We start from the raw sequence: 8,945 nt of genomic DNA, 5'->3' as shown, positions 1-8,945 counted from the left end.
ACTATTAACAGCAGAAGGCAGGCATGTTCCCACGCTCAGTCCTGGCGCTCCCCTCACCCAAGTTATGGCAATGGCTGTCTCACCAAGACGAGCGAACCAGAGAAGACAGAAAGGCAGCCAGGAGGGGCGAAGACCTGGAGGCTGCATCCAAAAGGAGGGGAAGTTCCTACCCAGCGCCCACCAGGACCTGGGCACAGAGCGCCTGCAGAGCTCAGGCCACTTGATCTTGATCTGACCGCAGCCAGGCAGGTGTGGCTACTCCTCTCCTTGTGGAGGTGTGTGTCCAGGTTCCGAGGTCCAGTGAGCCGCCCATGCTTCTTAGGGTGTCACCAGCTGCCACAAGGTCCCCAGCGCCCTGGTTCCAGTGACTTAATCCCAACGTGGTGAACATGCTCCTGTCAGTAAGGGACCTTCTGCCAGGCCCTTCTGGGACCTGCTCTGTCTCCTCTCCACTCTCCCACTGTCCTCCCATCTGACTGGTGAACCACAAGGAGAGGGAAGCCCTCCATCTCTCAGAAGGTTCTGGAGAACAGAACCAGCTTGCATGGATCACAGGGCTCTTGTGCTCACGTCCAGGGCTGTGTGTGACAAGAGTGGCCGGAGACGCAGTGTCCCCTGGCAAGGGAGGAAGGTGGGTTTGGTGAACACACAGCTGTCCGGCCACACGGCAGTCACACAGCTCTGCTGCTGTCTGTAGTCCAGCGGTGGCTGCCGGCCGGGCCCAGACTTGCACTCCTCTCTGACCTAAGTGTTCCGCATCCCAGAGATCTCTGGATATTGGCGAGGGCAGCTGCCCAAAGCAAGCTGAAGTCAATACTGCAACATCTAGTTTCCGCAAAAAAGAAAGAACAAGTGCTTTACTGAGAGGTTAAGGGGCAAGGAGACCAGGAACTGGGAAAAAGAGCTCAAATCTGCCTCCATCTGTGGATATTGGAGGAATTTATGGGAAGGGAGAGGAAGAAGCTGCCTGTAGATTGGATGGCGAGAAAGACCGTTAGTGTTTTGTGCAGGTGAGGATGGTGTCTTCCCTCTTCATGGTGAGGGAGATGTGGAGGGGCCGAGGTAGCCAGGGCAGGAGGGCCAGTGAGGGTCTGGCAGGACCAGAACAAAGGAGCATAGGAGGGTCTCCTGATGAGGTCAGCCTCCTGCCTGACCAAAGTGCTTACGGACATAAGCTGGGGACCCGATCAGACAGACACTCCTGTACTCTGCTCCTGGGGGGACCCAATAGAAAAACTAAAACAGCCTCATGGACAGAGGGGGCACCCATCAATAGCAGTGAGGAGCGCGTGGACAGGGAGGAGATAAGGAGAGGAGGAAAGTCCAGAGACCTTAAAAGAACAAGCCAGAACTCCCACCGGACTCCCAGCTCAGGGCCCCTTCTGTTTAGAGAAGTCTGTCTCGGTAGCTCTGTTGCTTTCCAATCAGCTCCTTCTTACTTGCTCTCTCTGTTCTTTAATTCTTGGCTGAGCAGAGACAATGAGCCCAGCACCCCTAGATGGTAACAATGAATTGCATGTTTCTTGGGAGGATCACTGTGGCTGGTGGGGGATTTTTGAGCTTGTGACATCAAAACTGGCTTTTCCTGTTTATGTCCATTCTTGAAAAGCTGGTTCCCAATGGTCCTGGAGTGGATCCTGGAGGCTCTTCCTGAATGACAACTGAAGCACCGTGCTATTGAAGAACATCAAGCCTTAGCCGACTCCCTGGCCTATAGAATACAGAGAACACCTTCTTCACAGGACTGGGGGGAGAGGAAAAGCAAGTTCCAGGCCAAGGCTGGACCCCAGGCAGAGCCAGGGAGGAAGGGTGGGGCCTGAAGTCTCCCTCGTTCTCAGAGAAGGAGCACCTGCAAACCAGGGTGGGGCCTCCTGACTTGGGGCAGCCCATGACCCCAGGACAACCAGCCAGGCAAACCTGGGCAGTCGGAGACTAGAGCTCTGGTCTGAAGCAAGTTGGTGGAGCAGCATTTGAAAACCACCAGGAAAGAATAACCACCCCAAGTTTTGGTGATCAAGCAGCGGAACCTAAAACAGAAAAGACTGTGAAGCCTTGCCTTAGGGTGAGCAGTAACGAGCGGCTGACATCCTCAAAGCGCAGCAGCGGGCAAACATAAAACGCTGTGGCATCAAGGCCCTCTGTGACCTTGGACTCCGCAGGCCGCCATCACCTTGAACCACAGAGCTGAGCTCCAGAGCTTTGGCTCCAGCACTGACTTCAAAGCAGCTGGTTGTGCCCGAGACGGCCTCAGTGGCCATCCTCCCAGCAACGTACCCAAGAGAGAATGTCGGCACCTGCTTGGCTAGCAGGTGAAGGTGGAGAAGCCTCCGCTGTGCTGGGTGGCAGAGCAGGGCACCCGCCCAAGTCCCCCTCATGGCCTTTGGTTCCCACTTTCATTAGCTAATGGGCAATGAGGCCCATGGTCCATCCGCTCCCTGGAAACTGTGGAGGGAGTGAGGGGCAGTGAGGCTTGGAGACCTGCCAGGTAGAACTTGCACATCCACAGGCGGCTTTGAACCAGCTGAGGCTCCGGAGCCCAGAGGCATCGCGCAGGCATCCCGAGCCAGGGCCCAGGCCACCAGTGGTGGGGAGTAACCAACACCCTCAGGACACGAGGCCGAGCTCTTCTCAAGTAGCCTCATCTCAGCAGCGTGGCCCGGGAAACAGGCTTGAACACGGGGTAACGGGCACTGCCCAAGGGGCCAAGCCAGGACCAGGCGGCCCCTGGCCTCTGCTTGAGGACAAGCAATGCCCTTCCCTTTCAAAAGCCCAGGACAGGGGAGATCACCGCCACGGCTGGACCACCCTTTCACCCCAGGCCTGGGCCCGGCTCATCAGCAGCATTTTCCTGGGCCCTCTGCGAGGTAGGTCTGAGGGTGAGATGGAAAATTGTCCCACTCTCCTGAATCTCTCTGTGCCCGTTTTCCAAAATCCAACCCCATTAGAATTATGTGTGTGAGTGTGTGTGTGTGTGTGTGTGTGTGTGTGTGTGTGCTGAAGGTGGAACCTGCGTTCACAAGCACATGCTCCAGCGCTGACCTACGCCCAGCCTGAGGAATGGATTCTTTGAAGAGCTTCAAGCATTTAGGTTTTAAGAGAGCCCATGAAGATGCCCGCACCCCTGAGAACAGCAGGAGCATGAGCCATCACTGACCCAACGCCCCTCCCATGACAGGTTTTGTGATGTTCCTTCTCTACTTTCAAACGGACTCATAGATACAAAAAAGCAATATAACGCCTTCATTTTGTATGCTGGAGAAATAAAGGGGAAGTAAATGAAACAATGTGTCTTTTGACGTAGGCATGCCTGCCATAGCGACCCACAAGATTTAACAGTGCGGCCTGAGGCCGCAGGGTCACCACTGCAACAGTCCAAGAGGCCAAGAGGTGGACGGACCCCAGATACCGTGCAAATGAAATACTGCAAGTTAGGGAAGATGTCAAGCAAAGCCAGCGCAATCGCCTCCTCTCCCACGGGAAGGCGGCAGGAAGTCGGGCAGAGGCAGTACAGGAGACAACCCTGACCACAGGGAGCAGAGGGCGTGCTGGAAGTGTCCTCCAGGGGTCGATGTCACACTGCAGAGAAGCCCAGGGCGCACACACCCTTGGGAGAGAAAATGACAAAAAGGAAAAGTCAGCCCCCAGGTGCTGGAGAGGGGAAACAGACTTCTTGTTCAGGTGGGAGAAAAGCGGGGAGCCTGTCCGCCCCCTGGGGGCAGCAGCCCCGGGGATCTGGAAGAATGGCCCAGCCAGTCTTGCTTCTGGGTCCTGGGGAAGCCCCACCAGCCTCCACTGTACGGACTCAGACTGAGGTTTTCCCAGAACATCTCCAGGGGCCCAAACCGTCCATTCACCTCCTTCCTTCCCGAGAGCCAAGAAAGGAGAGGAGGTGTGATCCCCTGAGTTCTTATTCAGAAAGAGGGGAGCCAGGAAGGCAGGGAACTGGACGTCTGAGTGGAATCAGGCACGTTCCTCCCACTCACTCCCCTCGCCTCCCTCAGCAGGGCGTTGGCCGGAGGTGAGGCACACAGTCAGGACCGCCCGCGCACCCAAGGCAGGTGACTGGGGGCCTGAGACTGGGGCGTCTCCCCAGAGGGTCTGAAGTTAACCCCCCTTCCCTGCACCTGAAAGAGAGAGGCAACAGAAGACGAGACTTTGTCTTGACGTGGAGACTCACCTACTTCAGCTACTGAGATTTCAAGAAGGGCAGTGAAGTCTGTCGGCCACTGTTGACTTTCAAGCAAGTGCCGAGGTGGTCGCATGGAAGTGCAGCCAGTCCTCTTCCTGCTGCTATGCCACAGCGCCCCCTGCTGAGCTGGTCTAGGTGACAAACAGCCCCTCCAGGCACAAACTGATGGCTTTCTTGCTATACTGGTGGAAAAAAAAATGTCTACTGTGGTCTAAATGTTTGTGTGTCCCCCCAAATTCATGGAAACCTAATCCTCAGTGTGATGGTGTCAAAAGGTGGGACCTTCATAAGGGGTCAGGTCCCAGGGCAGAGACTGGAGGAACGGCATTGGTGCTCTCATAGAAGAGGCTGCAGGGGCTGCTTGCCCTCTCGCCACGTGAGCACAGGGTGAGAAAGCCATAACCAGGAAGGAGGCCCTCACCAGACACCACCTCTGCCTTGGTCTTGGGCTTCCCAGTTTCCAGAGCTGTACAAAACAAATCTCTGTCCTCTACAAGTCGCCCTGCTTGTGGTGTTGTGACAGGCTAAGATACACGGCTGGTCTCGGAAAGTGTGGGTGCTGCCATAACAAGTACCCACAAGTATGGCAGTGACCTTGCAGCTGGGCAACAGGTAGAAGCTGGGAGAATCTCGAAGTGCCTGCTGGGCAAGCCGACCTTGCCTGGGTCGGAGAGTGAGGTCAATCCTGGTCAGGCTCCGAAGGAGGAGAGAAGCACTGCAGAGAGAACCTCCATGTCCTGGAGAGCTCCAAAGTGATCCTGAGCAGAACGCTGGATAGAAATGTGGACAGTAAAGGCCATTCTGATGCGGTCTCAGATGGAAACGAGGAACATGCAATTGGAGATTGGAAAAAGCCCAGCCTTGCTATCAAGTGGCCATGAGCTTGGCTAACTCAGGCTGTTGCCCGAGAGTTTTGTGGAAGGTAGAAATTGTGGACTGTGAAACAGGATATTTGGCTGAAGACATTTCTAAGCAAAGTTCTGGAAGTGTGGCAAGCTTCTCCTGAGTTCTTACAGTAAAGTTCACAGAGAGAAGCTTTGAGGGTGGAATTTTTAATCAAAATGGAAACAGATCTAGATTTGCAATATTAGCAGCCTGGTCATACAATAAAAAATGAGGAAGCATGTTCAGTAGAGAGTGCCAAGGGGGAGGCCATTTTATGAGGACACACGTGTGGGTCAGCAGTCAATATTCATCAAGGCGATGGAAGGTCAGCCCTAAAGTCATTTCAGAGGTTACCAGGGTTGCCCCTCCCTGCTGCATGGGGCAGCAGTTCCGGATCTGTTCCCATATTCCAGCAGAGCTCTCAGGGCTGCCTCGGGGTGGCTCAGTGGAACCAGGTGTGGTAAAGGACAGGGGTACCTCAGAAGGCCCAGGAGGTGAACCTCTGCAGTGCTCATGAGGTGCCATCTCTTCTGGAGCAGAGCGCATGCTCTGTAGGGGCCTGGCTACCTCCCCTGATGTTGAGGGAAGAGCTGCCCCAGCCTCAGGCACACACCCAGGCCGGGGGCATGGTGACAGGGCAGCGCCAAGGGGAGCCGTAGAAGGCTGTCCACATTACCCCAGCATGAGGCCCCAGCCTTGGAGAGCCCCAGGCCTGCCCCTCTGGCAGGTGAGAGTCGCCATGCGGGCAGCACCCAGCAAAGCCTCATTGAAATAATATTAGTACACAAAAAGTACTATGAAAATAACCAACAAATGTTAAAATAAAGAAAATTTAATTATTTTTTAAATTAAGATGATAATATTTAGTATGTGTAATAAAAGTAACCAGTGGCGCCATTATTGTGAGGGTAGCATTGTGGGGGGCGTGTATGTGGGCAGGTACAGGAATGCAAACGTGTGCAGGGGAGGGTGTGCATGGGTGTGCACAGGAATGCAAACGTGTGTGTGTGTGTGTGTGTGTGTGTGCTCACAGAAAGGCACACTTGTCCAGGACAACCCTGCAGTCCTGAACACTGCACAGGGGTTTATCTTGGCATAAAACTGAATAGTTAAAACAATGGTCTTGATTTTAAGTTGTAAGTAACTCAGATTTTTTTGAATAGCAGCATAAGTGTAGCAAAGAGACAAAGATACCAGTATTTCATACTTGAAACAGCACTGTATATCAGATTGTGAAATGGGCATTGCCACTGTTATAACTGTGGAGATTTTTAGGATGAATGTATGTACTCAATAGTTCTTTGAAACTCCTGAGTCTTTGTACCCTCCTTGGGCGACTTCTTGAATGGATTATATCCTTAGGCTTGAGAACTACTGAGGAAATTGTATCAGAAACTCATGACCCGGTGGGTTCCGCCCCCCACAGTTAGGGTCTCTGGAAACCCTGCGCTGGATTTGAGGGAAGCAGGCATGAGGAGTGAAGGGCAGGACTGGCGCTGGCCACTTCCGCCCGCTCTCCTGGGAGTTCTGTTTCTGGTCCTCTCTGTCAAACCCTGGGGTTTCTAAAATGATACAAAATCAAGCAGATCGGTGGATGCAGGAGTGATACGTGCATATCTAGGCTCCAGGGGAAAGGTTTCTTCAGGAATATTTTAAAGTAACTAAAGTATCAAAAACCTAGATATCAAAACCTGCGGCCCAAGAGCACCGGACTGGCCCCTCCCCTGGCATTTCTGTGCCATCACAGATGACAGGGCCCAGAGCACGTCTCTCTCTTACCATTGCTCGTCGGATGATGCATAAAGCTTAACCCAAAGTTTGCAGCTTCAAGCAATAAACTACCTGTTACCTCAATGTCTCAGTGGCCTGTTGGGTCCTGGTTTAGGTCCCTCGAGGTGACAGTCCAGCATGACTGAGCTGTATCACCCGAAGGCCTTGACAGGCCGAGGATCCACTTCCAAGAGGCCCACGCCCAGGCGGATGTCAGGACACCGCGGCCTTCACCGGCCCTTGGCCACCATTCCTCCCCCAGGGGCCCTCCATGGGGCTGCTCTGGTTCTCTCCACTGGGAGCTGCTTGGCACCAGAGTGAGGGCCCCCAGAACGCAAATGACAGGAAGCCGAACGCCTCTGGGTTGTGCCATGTCAGGTCACCGGCCCAGCCCGGGCCCAGGGATCAGTCTGTGAACTGGCCTAAAACCACTCTGCCTCCCTGAGACTGCCTCGCATTTCTGGTTTGGTTGGTTCTTAGTGTCACGTCCCCCCACGATGATGAGCCTGGCATACCTCGTTAATCAGGCAGCGGGCAGCCCTGCTCTGCGGATAGACCGGGCCAAGAGGCCAGGAACTGGAGCCGAGAGCACTCTTGCAGCGCCTCACGTCTGACCACAGGTCCTGTGTTCAGGAAGCGGGCCTCCTGCCGTCCTCACCGGTTTTCTGATGTTTTGCCTCTTCGTTTCTTTGGCCTTCCCAGTTCTTAAGGACTCATCTGGTCACCTGGAATGAAGGCTGGCTCATTTTCTAAATGTTTGCACTTCCTGGTTGTGTCAGAATAGCAAAGCCTTCTTGGACCACATCTGTAGTTGTGGTTTGCTGGTTTACTTTAGAAAATGGACCCAAGTAATGACAGCCCAGAGTCTAACTCCCACTCTAAAACCACTCTCTCAGTCACCAAGGGACACGGCGACTGTGGAAACAGAAACAACCCAGTCTGAGGACTCTGCTGGGGCCTTTCAGGGGGGCGGTCCTCAAAGTCAGATCCACAGAGCTGACAACCATGCCCTCCAAGTTAATGAGCGTCTGGTAAGTGTGGAATGGTATGACCCCAAGTGCTTCAGCCAGGTGCACACTCACGGCCCCTACTCCGCTCACCTGGCCACAGTCCTGGTCTTGTGGATAACTGTCTTCCAGCCCCAAAGCAAAAGCAGCTCAGTGCATCTGCTGACCTGGGAACTGCCTGGGGCCTGGAACGTGTGTCCCCGTAACTGTGGACCAGGGAACAGTCATGGCCAAAGGTCACTGTGTACATCTACTGAGACAAAATTTGATTAATTAACCTTTTCTATATTCTTAATTTAAAAACCTAAAATTTGTGCTAGTTATTTCAAGTACTTCATAGGTCTTCTGAAATGAAGTCCCAGGGCAGTTTGTGTGGAGACCAGAAGAAACTACACCTACAGATGCGGAGAGAATGCCACCCTGCTCTGACGGGGCCACCGCCCTGCAGCAGGGACACTGCCGTGCCTCTGCAGGCTGAGCCTGTCACCCATCCACTCTCCCCACCCGCCGTCCAGGCTGACCTGGGCCCCAGGGCCTTCTGCGTCCTGCTTTTGTTTCTAAGGCGGTCACCTTGCCTCCGTCCTGTGGCTGGAAACCTGGCCAGAGCACAGATGGTCAGGTCTCGCTCATTAGCCAGGACAGTGTCCGTTACAGGCGTTTTTAAGGTCTCTTGTCATTCACAGTGCAACAGAAAGGGTCCTTGACAAGGATGGATTCAGCCCGGGAGGCACGTTGGAAAGCAGAACCGGGATGGGGGAGATCTGAGCTGCACTAACTGCAATCACCGCAAGGCTTTGCGGCACCCTCGGGTAACGACCTTCAGCCAGTCAGACGCCCAACCCCGCTGTGGCTCTCAGTTGAGAACTCGCAGAGGCAGAGGGTGGCATTTCAGACCAGCGAACACCTTCCCCTGCACCTGGATATCCAAGTTCTCAATGTGGCCACTGGAGATGAGCACTTTAATGAAAATAACACGGCAGCCATAACTTCTAAGATGTGTTTAATGACGTTTCTGTCTCTCGACCGATGCCTGCGTCCTTGCTAAAGAGTAAGCAGGAGAAGTGGTTTAGCTAGCCAGGCTCCTTATCTGCCAG

General features: G+C 54.0%; 1 long non-coding RNA gene across 1 annotated transcript; it reads right to left on the bottom strand.

Annotated features, from left to right (window-relative positions):
* Nucleotides 1–2,546: 2,546 nt before the first annotated feature.
* Nucleotides 2,547–7,688, bottom strand: LOC124989604 (uncharacterized). The gene is made up of 3 exons (XR_007109593.1): nucleotides 7,360–7,688; nucleotides 4,178–4,371; nucleotides 2,547–3,604 (listed from the first exon to the last, which is right to left on the bottom strand). It is a non-coding gene; the product is annotated as an uncharacterized LOC124989604 (long non-coding RNA).
* Between the last annotated feature and the right edge of the window lie 1,257 nt (nucleotides 7,689–8,945).

The sequence above is a fragment of the Sciurus carolinensis genome, chromosome 7 (assembly GCF_902686445.1).
Source record: "Sciurus carolinensis chromosome 7, mSciCar1.2, whole genome shotgun sequence".
NCBI classification, from domain to species: Eukaryota; Metazoa; Chordata; class Mammalia; order Rodentia; family Sciuridae; genus Sciurus; species Sciurus carolinensis.
Note: the sequence above shows the minus strand (reverse complement) of the source record. Positions and strands in the feature narration are given on the sequence as shown.